Source organism: Aedes albopictus, chromosome 2, assembly GCF_035046485.1.
Source record: "Aedes albopictus strain Foshan chromosome 2, AalbF5, whole genome shotgun sequence".
Taxonomy (NCBI): Eukaryota; Metazoa; Arthropoda; class Insecta; order Diptera; family Culicidae; genus Aedes; species Aedes albopictus.
Window position 1 is genome coordinate 183,717,791 of NC_085137.1, and position 15,349 is coordinate 183,733,139.

The 15,349-nt window shown below is 38.1% G+C and overlaps 1 protein-coding gene across 5 annotated transcripts in view; it reads left to right on the top strand.

Annotated features, from left to right (window-relative positions):
* LOC109409288 (protein rolling stone) overlaps positions 1-15,349 on the top strand; it is a 122,028-nt gene that overhangs the window by 8,421 nt on the left and 98,258 nt on the right. For 3 of the 5 annotated variants that reach the window (XM_029858968.2, XM_029858967.2, XM_029858966.2), the window contains exon 2: positions 5,628-6,206. The gene's annotated coding sequence lies outside the window, so the exon portion shown is untranslated. The remainder of the gene's footprint in view (positions 1-5,627; positions 6,207-15,349) is intronic. The other 2 variants (XM_029858970.2, XM_062850832.1) reach the window with 2 other exon arrangements.

Genomic DNA, 15,349 nt, shown 5'->3' on the forward strand with positions numbered 1-15,349 from the left:
GATTTTTTAATGCATTACTCTCGAGATTTCTAGAAAGGTTCCTGCAGGGATTCCTTGACTTTTCATGCAGAGGTTCTTCCTAGAATCCAATACAGGATTCCTCCGAGGTTGCTTCAGGGATTCCTTCAGGTTTTTTTTTTTTCAAGATTCCTTTAAGGAATCCTTCATTGATTCCTTCCGGAAATCATTTATTGTTCTTTCCCCGTGTGTATTAAGGAATTCCACCCGGATTTTTTGCCGGAATTGATCCAAAGTTCCCTGCAGCATTCTTTCAGAGATTCTTAATAAGATTCTTTCTAGAATGCCTTCCGGGATTCTTTCCGAGGCTTCTTTGAGTATTGCTTCCGAATTCCTTCATTTTTTGGCAATTTATGCATTAAATACTTGATCATCATCTAAGTTTTCTTTTATAGCGCTGTTTGCAGTTCAGAAGGAATTTCTCAGCCTATCTTGATGCATGGGAAATTCCTTGCCTAAATCGCTCAAGAAACCGCCTTTTCTTCGATCGCAGTACGCAATTGCGAAGAAATGAAATTTCAAATGGCAGCCACTGTAGAAAGTTTCTGCCAGGAATCGGTCAAGAACTTTCTTGAGCGATTTCTTTTGAACACGAAACTGGGCTTATATGTGTAGTTCGTAGATCGCAAGAATTTCTTGGCCTATCTCGATACGTGGAAAATTCAGGCTAGGATTCGCTCAAAAAATGAGCAAGCGTCGCTTTATTTCAGATCCTAGTATGGACAGAGATGGAAAATGATGAAGATTGCAGCTGATCAGACACAAACCAAAACAAACATATTCGTGAACAACAGGAGCCCGAGAATACTCGCACTTCTTTATTCGTGAGTAAACGTAGCTGGCAAGCACTCGCATGTGATTCGCGAAGCTTCGAAAGTTTTTTTTTTTGCATTTTGACGACAATCGCATTTTAACGACTGGCAGTGCTGTTTTTCAGGAGCAATGACTTTATTACAATAAAATGCACTTCCCGCACCTCCACTAGTTCTTCACGAATAAAAACTCATGAGTGTTTCTGTTTTTGTTTTGCTTGATACTCACGAAGCAGGCGGTTGCGAATAAACTCACATACTGTTTACTCTCGGAATCGTGAGTAAGCGTTGTGTTGGCTTTACACTCGCGAATTGCTTCATGATGAGAGTAATTCCATCACTGAGTACGGAGCTGAAACAAAACGTCAAATCAAATGGGGCTTGCTGCAGTGAACGAAAATTTCTTGAGCGATTCTGTTTGAAGTGCAATAGATGTTTAATTACGACTAGTTTTTTGCATTCTAATGCAGTACCGTAATCTGCAGGGAATTTCATCACTTTTCCTCTATTATTGTCAATAAAAGCAGGTACAATTCATATGATTCTATACAAATAATTTTAAAATATGTACTGAATGGACCTTTATCAAGTTCCGTAAACGAAATTCTTATTAGAAACTGCTACATTTTGTAAAAAATGTTCAAATGAGCATATTTGATAACTTTCAATCCGCGGTGAAGTTGATCAACCAATGACATAACATTCCAAGATTGAAACAAACTAATTTTGACGATGCTGAATCTGATTAAGCTTTAAAAATATGACAACTGGTGTATTTTGTATGTTAAAAACAAAGAATGAATCACAGAATTCTGTGAAATTTCACCGAAATCTCAACAGCAGATTTTTCGGTGAACTGTTCGGTGATTTTTTGTTTCACCGAACGATTTGTAAAGATTAAAAATGCTCATCTGCCAAATTCACCGAAAGTTTCGGTGATTTGTTTCACAGATTTTCTGTGGATTAATTGTTTATTTTTGTTGATTTCACAGAACTTTCGGTGATTTTTCTACAAATGTACGGTGATTTTCAATTAGATTTTTATGGATCACTGAATTCTTCGGTGTTTTCATTAGTTCTCTCAAATCGAAACTAGAATCAAATTCCAATATTTGTTGGATTTGTTTGAAAATGCAATATTTATTTCAATATTCAGCTGTACACATTGCGAAGGCAAGATATAACAATTCGCTGTAAGAAATTGGTGATTCACACGATTTTCTATGCAGGAATGCTTCGCCGTGATATGTCCGGCACTTCAATCTGACACAGCAGGAAATTAATCCCAAAAAATATGTTAAGGTGTAAATAGTACTTACGAAAAAAAAAAACAATTCGCCTATTAACCTGCTAGATTCCACTTTAGCTTTAGCACCTTCACAGAATAACTGATAAAAATAATCAGCAATACTGCGCTCTCGAGAATATGTCCGACTACTGGTTTTACAGTAATTTGGTAAAGATCGCAGTCCGCGGTAAAAATTCGGTCGTTTACCGAACCAAAATGTAAAAAATTCACAGAATTATGTAATTTGAAACACTTCATCGAATTTTCGGTGAAGTTTTGACAGTTGGATTGGAAAGATTTGAATGTCATAGAAAGATCTGCAAAAACTTGTTTTACAGTTTAATTTCGGTGAATTATTTCACAGAATTCTGCGATTCATTCTTAGTGTGATAGTAAGTTACAGAATTACAAACTTCAAACGCCTAAAAGTAGGCAATTATTCACTCTCGCTAATAGGTATTTTCAAACAAAACTTATATGTTAACATCAATTTTAACTCAAAATTACATTCAATAAACCTACCATGAATGAATTAATCGTTATGTGTCCAACAAACTTTTTGCCTTTTTCAACACCGTGCATTTTAAATGGGTGCTGGGTACCCGGGTATCCTGTTGGCCACATAAGGGTTTAAGTGTTTTGTACGTTATCTGATATACAAGGCGTTGATGAGAGGCGATTTTTTAAAAGACAGTCTATGTATCGAGTTTTAGTACACGTCCAAAAAAGTCTTATTATTACTCAGTTTTATATACCGAGAGACTTTGAAAATTTGAATGTTACTAAGTCACATTGTAACGTTCAGGGTTTTCTCCACGAATATCTTCCGGAACTCCTTCAGGAACTCATCCCGGGATTCCTTCATCGATTCTTTCCGAATTTCTTTTAGGATTTTTTTCCAAAATATTTTCATGTGAGGTAGAAATCTAATTCGTTCATATGCGCTAATTCCCGTCACATCAGATGGAAAAGAGCCTGTAAATTAAAGATCTTCCAACTTACATTTGCCAATAGCGCATCAGATAGAAGCTAAAAGATTTAATCGAATATTTACGCAAAATTTCACGTTTCAAATTCACTCCACTTCCAGTTTTTCTCATTTTGCGTATGACGAAGGCAACCATGTCAAAGCAGAACCAAGCCGAATTGTTCTTCATCCTCGTTCATTTCACATCGCAAGATTCATTTATTGAGCCAACATCAATTCACACCCCACAAAAGTTCTGTGGGACTTCAGAGTTGGATATTATTGTTGCAGAATGCAGCAAAAGCTGTTCAATTAATCAAATAAACCCATCGGTAAAATGTAAACAACGAGTTGTCTCCATCTAGGGAAGATGCAAGCAAATGTGTGCGTGCATATTCTGCATACGAAGCATCCACAATCACAACCACAAAGAAAGATTTCTAAGTTGCACTGTGATGGCGTTTTATGATCTGGTGGGTAAATATACTACCGTCTACCCCCGTTGGTTTGAACGACACCTCATGCAAACCAACGGGGTTCATTTTTAATTTGAACGTCTAGCAACTCTGTTAGCATCGAAAAACACACTACTGGCAACCTGATTTGGTGTTCTGTTTTGGTTCTGCGTTCCGTTTCACACCGTTCCATTAGCAGAATGACGTTTGAATAATTTTTAGTTTGAACGATGTGCAGATTAGAGGGGGTCAAACTAAAAAGTGTTCAGATTACATGCGGTCAAACCAACGAGGGTAGACGGTAGTTGAAATATTTTGGTCGTTGTTCTAAAGCTACATCTTTCTCAATTTAAAACATTCTGCTCAATCGAACTTTGCACACATGATTTGATCTGGAGTGCGAAGTACTCACAGTTACGGTCAAATCATATGTTTTGATCATCCTACTATGTACCTACTATAGTGTCACGTAGAAGGTGTGCCGGGAATTGAATTTAGGTTGTGTTCGAAATAGACGTGGAGTGGACTAGATTCGAGGGACAATTATGTAATCTTATTATTTTAAGAAAATTGTAGATGTTTTACAATATATTTTCACATACTATGCAAGCTATAATAATAATAAATAAGTAATTGATACCAAATTGGCCATGAAGCTTAAGGCAACGTGCAAAAATAAATTCGATCATTTGCTTAGATAGACGAGAATTAGAAAAAAAATCAAAAAACCTAATTCCTTCATGAACTCCTCCTGAAAGTCCTTTGGGTTTCCTTCAGGATTCTTCCAAAGTTTCTTTCAAGGATTTGTTTATTGATTTTTCCCGAGATTCGTTAAGGGATTTCTTCATATTGTCTTCAGGGGATACTCTCGAGATTCCTTGTGGATTTTTTCTTGGGTTCCTTCGTAAATTCCTTCAAAGATTCGCTCAGAGATTCCTGTCGAGATCATCTGGCAGTAGTGTTTCAATTATTTTATAGTAGTCATTATCTCTTTCACTTGGATACAGTTAGCTTATTTCTGTACGGATGAGAATGTAATAATAGCATAAAAGGTGTGTTGAAATAGAGCTTGACAAAATACGTACCGTAATCCGAGGTCAAATTGATCACTTTAAAACATCTTTTGCGGATAACATCAGTGCCAATTCAAATATTGCCAAAAGAATTTCTGTTAAACCAGTACCCTGTGGATCTCCATGGAACCATGTGACGGAATTTTGTTCAACAAATTTAAACTTCAAGTTAAATAACTCCAAATATCGAAAAAATGGAAATTCCTCTTTGGGGCGAAATTGATCAGTATACAATTAAGCATCGGTTGGAAAGGAAAATTTCCTTCTCCGCTGAATTTTGCTCTTCTAAAACCGAATAACGCGTTTAAAATCTTACAACTAGTGAATTTAATACTTTTAATGCAAAATTAATTTTGAAATTTCCCCTTAAACGCCTAAAGGTAGGTAATTTATTAAGAAATAATTGATTTTTATCGCAATAAATGACTATTTCATCATAAAATGAACTTTTTTATAACTATTTCATGTTCTGATTAGCTACATAACTCCCTAACCAAGGTTCCACAAAAATGTAAAAACAGAGAATTTACGGGAAGTCCTATTAGCAATCGATTGTTTAGTAGCAATGATTTCAGCTAAATGAGAAATACATTTCAAATTCCTTAAAAAAAATAATGCAAAACTAACTTTTTTCTTAAAAAATAAAAGTCTACACTCAGCTCTAGACAGCTACGAACCAGATGACGTAAAAAGTTTAAGATCATTTCGGCGCTTAAGAGTTCCTAGTATTCCTAATTTCACCCCGCTGATCAATCTGACCCCGGTTTACGATACGCGTCAATGTATTTTAGAAAATATTGCACTAAAAATACAACTCTTGGGAACTTTATAAATCCAAAAATTAATACAATACACCTCCCCAGTTCACAATAAAATCCGCAGGGTCGCAAGTTACTTCAGATGACCAAAAGCTTAAAGAAAGAGAGAAACAAAATAAAAACTAGCGGGAAAGCAGAGCCAACGAAAAATTGCCAATTTCTTTAAAGAGCTGTGTTTTTTTTTTTTTCTCTTCAGAGCCAACCGAGTGGTGCGGTGTGTGAACGATTGCTGATCCGAGTCGTGCGGTGAAGTGTGAAATATTTAATAGCCCCGTGAGGTTCAAGTGCACAGCCAGCCAAGATTACGCCAACCGAAAACGTTTCTCGACTTCTCGAGTGATTTTGGGCGGCACCATCAGTTTGTGACGATCGTGAGGAACCAATAATCCTCGGTGATAGATATACGTACGTGTACGTATCCAAATATCCAAAGGAGGGAAAACCTCACGTTATGTGAGCTACGCAATTTTTCAGAAGGAAAGCAATCAATCAAATCGAGTGCATTTACGAGTGTGCGGAGGCGAGTAGTGTACGCTGCTGCTGTGAAGCAAGTGCACCGAGGACGTGCGTACCGGTGTGCCGGTGGTGGTTAGGAAAAAAAGTGATTTTTGAATAGAAAACACGCACGTGGAAAGGCGTTTTGTGGTGCGTGCAATCCGAATCATATTGGCGCCATTTAACGTTGATTGACGGTAAGCAGCGAGCACGGTGGCATTCGCTCAGTCCGACGGGAGGATATTGCTGAAGCGATAATTGCTTTCTTCTGAACTTACAAGTGAGTAGTATTTGAATATTGATTGATGAATTGACCAGTTGTAAAAATTGTTTCCATTGCATTGATTGTATTATGTTTATTAATGTTATTTGTAACGCCATAGAATTAGTGACGAAGCAAGCCATGGGCGTAGCTAGAGGATGGCAGGAGGGGGAGACGTGCCCCCTCCCCTGGCCTCCAAATTTATTTTTTTAAATCGAGCCAACTCAAAGATTATCATTAACTCAGAGTTCCAAAAAATCTCATAAAATTAACTATTCTAATAATTAAGGGTTTTATCCACAATTATCAAACCTCGTTCAATCGAGAACTACAGGAAATTTCGCCAAATATTTCTTCAAGAGAACCACTTCAATCTTAAAATAGAATTTTATCAAATAACATGCTTGGTTGAATGGCTAAATTTTATGATGTTTATTTATGTAATACAAAAACAGCATGCCAAATTTTCCAGATATGTCAGAACCGGTTGCGATATGGAAAAAGAAGGACTTTGTAGAACCATATGCTGCTATAGAGTGCGGCTATGTGGTACTGCTACACAAATTTTCTCTAGTATTCAATTCAAACAAGCGTCATTCTAAGAGCAAAATACCTGGGATTTCTTTACGAATCCTTTCAAGAATACCTTTAGAAATCCCTTTATGCATTTATTCAGGAACTTCTATAGGGATTATTTCAGAAATTCCAGGACTTCTCCAGGAGTTTCTCCTTCGTGAATTCTCCCATGGGCATCTTGCAATGTTCTGATAGTGATTGTTTCGGGCTTTGTTCCAAGAAATGCTTCAAGAATTCCTCCCATGATTCCTTCAGAAATTTTCGCAGATACTTCTGCAAGCATGCATCGATGAATTCTTCCTGAAATTTGTCCATACCTTTCTTCAGTGATTCCATTATGGATTGCTCCAGAGAATTTTTCAAGAATTCCTCTATGGGTTTCACCAGACATTCCTCCGGGAATTTCTCCTGGGATATCTTCAGGGATTACTCCATATATTCAAGAATTCCACTAGAGATTGCTTAAATAATTAAATCTGGAATAATCCGAAGTATTTCAGTAGGAATATCTTCCAAAAATCCTTACAGGAAATTTTACCAGAGATTGAATAAAAATTAATTCAAGAGTTCCTTAGAACATTGTGTTATACTTTCTTTTGGGAAAGTCCATACAAAGATTCCAACAATAACTCGTCCAAAAATTATTGCAGACATGGATTCCTTCATATTTTTTTTCCTATAGAAAACTCTCCTAGGAATTTGTTAAGAACGCTTTCCTGGGATTTCCAAAGGAAATCCTCATGGGATTGCTTCCGAGATTCCTCATGGGATTCCTTTAGAAATTCCTCCAGGTTTTCCTTCAGGATTTCCTCCAGGATTTCACCCGGGAATTTCTTCTTTCAGGAACAACTCTAGGGATTATTTTAAAAATTCCACGAAGAATTCCTCCAGGAATACTTCTTAGAATTCCTTTCAGGAATTCCTCCAGAATTTAATCCAGTTCTTCCTCCAGGGGCTGTTTGAGGATTTTCTTAGGAGTGTCTCTAGGGATTCCTTCAGGAGCTGCTACAGGGATTCCTAAAGAGCTCCTCCACGAACTCTTCTTAGAATTCCTTCAGGGTTTTTCCAAGGATTCCATCTGTAATTTCCTCTGGAATCATTCCTGGGATTCCTCCAAGAATTTCTCAAGGGATTCCTCCACGAGTTTCTTCTGAGATTGCTCCAAAAATTCCATCAGAAATGCCTCTAAATAATCCTCCAGATATTTCTCTAGGAGTTCTTCTAGAGACTCCTCCAGGAGAGTTTCTAGAGATTCCTCCGTTAATCCCTACAGGCATTCCTCTAGGGTCTAGGATATCCTTCAGGGATTCCTGCAAGAATTTCTGCAGGGCATAACTCGGGAATTTCTCCTGAGTTTCTTTCTGGAACAACTTATTTTAAAAATTCCTCCAAAGAGCCTCCCAGGAACTTTTCTTAGGATCCCTTCAGCAATTCCTTCTTGTATTCTTTAAGGAACTCCTTCAGGAATTAAATCAATCCTTCTTCCAGGGACTGTTAATTCCTCTAGGATTTTTTCCGGAGATTTCTCTAAAAAATCCTCCAGGAATTCATCTAGAGATTTCTCTAGATATTCCGCCAGAAATTTCTCTAGGAATTTCTCCAGGAGTTCCTCTGGAGATTCCTTTAGTAATTCCTACAGGCATTCCTCTAGTGAATCTTTCAGGGATCCTTCCTAGAATTCCTAAAAAAATATTTCTCCACGAATTTCTCCAAGGATTCCCCAGGGATTCTTTCAGAAATTCCTTCGAGAATTTCTCAAGGAATTCCACCAGAAATTGCTCTAGAAGTTCCTCCAGGAATTTCTCAGGGGATTTTTCAGACGTTTTTCACAGAGTTTCTCTGGAGATTCCCCCAAAAATTCATCCAGATTCCTCCAGAATTTTTTTCAAGGATTCATCCACCAATTCTCAAAGGAACTCCTCCAAGAATTTCTCCAGTAATTACCCAAAGTATTTGTTCAGGAATTTCTCCAGCAATTTCTCCATAAATTTATCCAGGAAATGCTCTTGAACATCCTTCAGAAATTATGTCAGCAATTTCTCCAGGAATTTTTCCACAAAATCTTCTGGGGAGTTTTTTCATAGTTTATGGATTCTTGCAGGAAATTCTCCAGGAATACATTCAGCAATTTTTCAGGGATTCCTCCAGGTATTACTCTAGGGATTCCTTCAGGGACTCCTTCAGAAATGACTTCGAGGATTTCTCTAGGAAGTCCTCCAGAAATTACGCCACAAAATCCTTCAGGATTTTCTCAAGGGATTTTTTCAGAAAAAGAAAAATAATTGAAATCTTCCAGAATTCATCTAGTTCTAGAGATTTCTCTAGAAATCTATCCAGTAATTATTTCAAGAAGTCCTCCGGAAATTCCTCCAAAAATTTCATTATTGCTTCCTCCATCAATTCCCACAGGAATACTTCTAGGAATTCCTCCAGGCATTCCTCTAGGATTTGATCCAGGAATTTCTCCACGAATTTCTTCAAGGATTCCCCCAAGGATTCCTTCAGGAATTCCTTCGAGGATTTCTCTAGGAATTACTTCGAGGATTTCTCCAAGAATTCCTCCAGAAATTCCACTAAAAAATCCTTCAGGAATTTCTCAAGAGATTTTTTTCAGAAAAAGAAAAATAACAGAAATAGAAATAGAATTTTTCTGGAGATTCCTCTAAAAGTTCATCCAGTTATTCTTTCAAGAATTCCTCTAGAGGTTCTTCCAGCAATTTTCACAGGGATACCTCTAGGAATTCCTCCAGGCATTCCTCCTGGATTTTATCCAGGAATTTCTCCAGGAGCTTTTACAGGAATTCCTCCAGAAAATACCACAAAAATTTTTTTCAAGAACTCCTCCAAGAACTTTTCTAGGAATTGCTCCTGAACATCCTCCAGGAATTATGTCAGCAATTCCTCCAGGAATTTCTTCAGGAAATCCTCTACGATTTTTTCAGAGATACTTCCAGGAATTCCTCCAGAGATTCGTCCACGAATTTCTCCAGGAGTATTCCTAGAGATTCTTCCAGGGAATCCTCCAGAAATCCCTCCAAGGATTCTTGCAGGAATTTCTCCTGGAATTTTACTAGGGATTTTTTTCAGATATTTCTCCAGCAATTTTTCCCAGAATTCCTCTGGAGATTTCTCCAGGAATTCCTCCAGTATTTTTTCCAGGGATTGCTTCAAGAATTCATCCAAGAAATTTCTCCTGGAATTTGTGCTGCTAACTCTTCCAGGACTTACACCAGAAATTTGTTCAGAAGATACTCCAGGATTCTCTATAAGATTTTCCCAGGAATTACTTCAGGGATTCCTTCAAGGATTTCTCCAAGAATTTCTTCAAGAATTCCTCCAAGAATTCCTCCAAGGATTCCTTCTGAAATTTCTCTAAGATTTCCTCAAGAGATTTCTTCTGATTTTTTTCTAGAGATTCCTCTCAGAATTCCTCCAGATATTTCTCCAGAACATTCTCCAAGGAATCCTCCAGAAATTTATCTGGGATTTCTTCTAGGATATCCTCATGAGATGTCTTCAGATATTTCTCTAGGTATTCCTCTCATAATTTATAGAGGCATTCCTCCGGGTAGACTTTCAGAAATTCTTCCAAGGATTGCTCCGGGAATACCATCAGGAATTCTCCAGGGCTTTCACCAGGCATTCCTGTAGGAATTGCTCCATGGATTCATCCAGGTGTTTCTTTAGGGATTTATCCAGGAAATCTTCCAGGGATTGCTCCGGGAATTCTTCCAGGGATTGCTACAGAAATTCCTCTCAGGTGATCTTTAAAAATTAATTCAGGAGTTCTTTCGGATATTTCATTAATCCTTCAATCATCGTTTAAGGAATGTACCCAAGGACATCTCCAGGATTACCAGATGATTTTTTTTTAATTATTTCAAGAATTTCTGGAAGAATGCTTTTAGAATATAATGTTATTTTATTCAATTTCATCGTATTGCGTTTAGTTTTTAAAGCTAGTAGGTGGAGTGGACCTGGTGTGATGGTTTGAACACTTGACTATCACGCCGAGGACCTGGGATCGAATCCCACTTCCGACAAACTCACAAAATGTGGGTTCTTCCTTCGGAAGGGAAGTAAAGCGTGGATCCCGAGATGAACTAGCCTAGGGCTAAAAATCTCATTAATACAAATAAAAAAAATTAAAGCTAGTAGGTACAAATTTAGGGCCCATATAGCCGAGGCGGTAAACGCACGGGTATTCAGCATGACCATGCTGAGGGTGACGGGTTCGATTCCCGGTCGGTCCAGGATCTTTTCGTAAAGGAAATTTCCTTGACTTCCTTGGGCATAGAGTATCTTCGTGCCTGCCACACGATATACACATGCAAAATGGTCATTGGCAGAGGAAGCTCTCAGTTAATAACTGTGGAAGTGCTCATAGAACACTAAGCTGAGAAGCAGGCTTTGTCCCAATGAGAACGTTACGCCAAGAAGAGAGAGAGAGAGGTACAAATTTGCCTAGGGTGCTTGCCATTCGATGAAAAGTGTTGGTAGTTTGATGACTTTCATTTGATTTTGTGAACTAGTGTTATTAGAACGCTCTTGTTTTGGAATCATATCATTCAATATGTTACATAAAAGAGTTATTTGTGTTATGGCTATCTGTAATAAGTCACACTTAGAGAAATGGCGATTAATTTTCAAGTGCGTGACAAGTGACAAGCAATACAATAAAACAAATTAAAAAAAAATCATCGAAAGCATACTTAATCTGCAGATAACATTCAAGGGTAAAACCCAGATATCAGATCTAAACTACTTGCCGTGCAATTATTACACAAATAACATACTATGTTAAGCAAAGATGTCTTCAAGATCTACCTATTTGCTCTCCACATCGATGTAGAAGTATGGAGAGAAAGTGTGCAATACATAGCCGAAAAGTGCCAAAATGTAAGCGGCTTACGATGCATAATATTGGAACCGGTTTTCATTGTAACGAAGCACCTTCAAAACGTTTCAGGAATTGCCGGTTTTGCTGCAATTGCCACAAGGTCAAACAAGGGAGAACAAAATCGCTGTGACAGGCAATTGCGCTACCTTCACTGCTAAGAATCTACTTTCAACAACAACCACCATGCAGTTTAATGGGACAAAGACTAAGGCATATTCGTTCACAAATGAAGCAACGAATTTATTGATTCAAGAACACGTATACTTTCCCAGTAATTCTTCAAAAAAAAAATCATCAAATAATCATTTTATCACATGAATAGATTTGTATGATGATTTGATGGCCCTTCATAAACATAAATTCATAAACATTTGCATTGTCCGCTGCTAATATTTGCCGGTTGTACAGTTCTTTTTCACCTCTGCTTCTGGAAACACACTCATTTATAATGCAACGCTGACCGAGCAGAGGAAAATAACAGATCAATAACAAATACATACGTAGCAGAACAATTGGCATTGTCATTAACCCATCAGTACCCAGGGTCAATTCTTGACCGAAATCAGCCAGCTTAGGCGCAAATGAAGGATATGTTTGTGTTCTTTTCACTTTGACACAATGTGGTCCACGGTTACAAGTAAAAGTTAAGTTTTGACAATCGAGTACTATTCAAGTTAATAACTTTTTTACTTTCTTCTCTTTTTTTTTGTTATTTAAATTTTACTGCTCTTTCACGTAGTGCAACGTGGGCGGCCATTTTGACTGTTGTGCTGTATGTGTACAGGCCATTTTCTTATTTTGATAACTGCTGGCACTAACCGCTTGAATCCTGATCTATCTATTCTACTTTGTTGACGATAGAACTATAAAAGGGTTAATTTGGTATCGCTGTGATTGCCATCAAATCATACGGTTTCGTTAGAGGATGTGCTCAGAGGATGTGCTCAGAGGAGGGTCAGTGTCGACGATAATGTCGACATGACGAAAAGTTTTTGGATGCGCGACTGGGAATGGAGCTCATGATCATTCGCATACAAAGCGAGAGTGTTATCCTCGCGGCTACGAGACTGCGCTTTGTTAATATCTTTTACGATACAATTTGGATTGGCTTCTAATATCTTCAACAAATCATGGGCATGCAATCTTTTTTGAGTCCCACAGTACTTCTAGATTTACTTACAGTGTCAATGCTCTGAAGCTATTTTTTGTTCCAAATGAGATCTACAGGTAAGCCTTATAGTATGGGGAACCATGGGGTTTTAGAGGCGTTTCAGAAGCATAACAGGGAGTTAACAGGAGGTTCAAGGTGCCATTCGAAGTAGGTTTCAAAGTATTCCTGAGGATTTCTGGAGCTTCAAAGGTTGCTAGAGTTTGTTCAACGGGCTGTTTATTGCTTTTTCAGGAAAATCTCAAGGAATTTAGTAGCGTTTCAGAGGGATTCAGGAAGCTCCGCTAAAACGCGCATGAAACTTCCTAAAATCGATAGTCAATCCCTTTAGCGCCATAAAACGCTCTTGAACGCCCCCTCAATAGATTTCTAATACAACCTGAACCCCCTAGAATTCCCCCCATGAAAAACTCCCGGAATGCCTCTGGAACACCCTATAAACCCGTGAGATCTCCTGAAACAACCATGAAACCCCCAGAAGCGACTATGAAAATCTTTTTAAATTCTCTGAGAGCCCTTTAAATCTCCTGTATTATCTCTAAAATCACTTACGACCTCATCTACAACCATTTGAAAAACCCATAGAACGCCCCTGAAAACTCCTCTAAACATCTTGCGAGCCCCTGAAACGCTCCTGAAATCCTTTAAACGCTCTAAAACCACCTTAAACTCATTGTGAGCCCTGAAACGCATCTAAGAACTCTTGAAACCTTACTGAAACACCATGAAACCCCCTGAGACTACCAGAAACTCTCTGAGACCTTTAAAACACCTCTGAAACGGTACTTAAACCCTTAGAGACCCCCTGGAATCTGTGGGATCCTCCCAATCATTCCAGAAACCCCCTAAGTGTCCCTAAAACGCCCCCTGAAACCTTTAAAGGTTCCAACCTTTAAAAAGTGCTCTTCAGATATACGATATTTCCCAAATCCCATTTGAAACCCTCTGAAACCCCTGAAATCTTTTTGGAACCCATTTATATTCCTGTACTGTTTCCCCCCAGTTTTTCTCGTTTATCCGTTCCTTTCCCGAGACCTTGTTTTACCCCTTAATCGTCACCCAGGTGCCGTTATCATCCTTACGGCACTGAATAGTTCACCTTCATTTTATGCAGGGAAGAGAATAGAATAGATGCGTAAATTAGATCTGCATGAAAAGAGGTTTTAGTGTTGGTCGTAAAACATAGAATTTCATAACAAATCACGGAATTCCTTTGGAAACTCTTTCTGAGATTTTTTCCGTAATTCAAACTAGGATTCTCTCATTAATTCCTCCCGGGATTCCTTCTTCAATTTTTCTTGGGGTTTCTCCCGGATTTCCTCCAGGGATTCTTGTCGAGATTCCTTCAGGCATTCAACCGGAGATTAAGATATTTAACCCGGGATTCCTTTAGAAAATCCTCCTGTGACGCCTTCCGGAATGCCCCTTTAATTGGGTCAGGAATGTCTTCTGGAATTCCTTCAGTACCTTTTCCTGGAATTTAGGATATCATCTTTTGTTACCTTTAGGAGTTTAATGATGGTTTCCTTTAGGAAATCCACATGCAGAATTTAAAGAATACCTCCAAGAATTTCCTGTAGCGGTTTGTCTAGAAAACCTTTCAGTGAGTTCTCGAGGGATTCATTCAGGAGTTTCGTAAGCAATTCCTTTATGAATACCAGCAGGAATCCCTGCTGGAATTCCTAGCGAAACTCGGAAATTTATCCAATGTTTCCTTCAGAAATTTCTCCAAAGATTCGTCCAAGTGTTTTCTTAAGGAATTTATCCAGGAATTTCTCAAAACTTTCTCCCTGAAATCCTTCAAGAATTTCTTTCCTCCGCTACTAATACATTTCTTTAGAAATATGTCCAGGAGCTCCTGCAAGGAATCCTTTATAAATTCCTCCTGCGATTCTCTCCAAGGAATCCTTCTGGAACTTGGCTAAGTATCCTACAGGAATGGAGAGATTCTTCTATGAATTCTTCAGAGATGTATTCTTCCGAAAATTCCTCAAAGGGTTCGTTCTGGAATTCCTCGAATTGTTTTTGAGGATAAGATTTCATCAAGAATTTCTCCAGGGGTTCCTTCAAACTTTCCTCAGGGATTCCTCCAGAAATTCCTTCCAGAATTTGCTTAAGTTTTCTCCCGAATTTCTTCTTCAATGATTTCTATTTGAAATTTATCCAAAAACGTCTTCAAAAAAATTCAGATGTTCCTTCAAGAATTCCTTTAACAGTTTCCTCAGGGTTTTCTTAAGAAGCTTATGCAGGGATTCCTACACAAATTGCTACAAGGGTTTCATTTGAGATTTTTTTGGAAATTTCTCCAAGAATTTCCCCAGAGAAGACACTTTCTTCAGACACAGACACAGACAATTCTTCAGGGATTCCTGCAAAAATGTCTCTTTTGCCTCAAGAATTCCCCCAGAAATGCCTCGAACGTTTCCATCAGTGGTAGTTTGAAGATTTTTATGAGGATACTTCCAGGAATTCCTTCAGAAATTCTTTCGGAAATACGTTAAGAATTTGTTTAGAGAT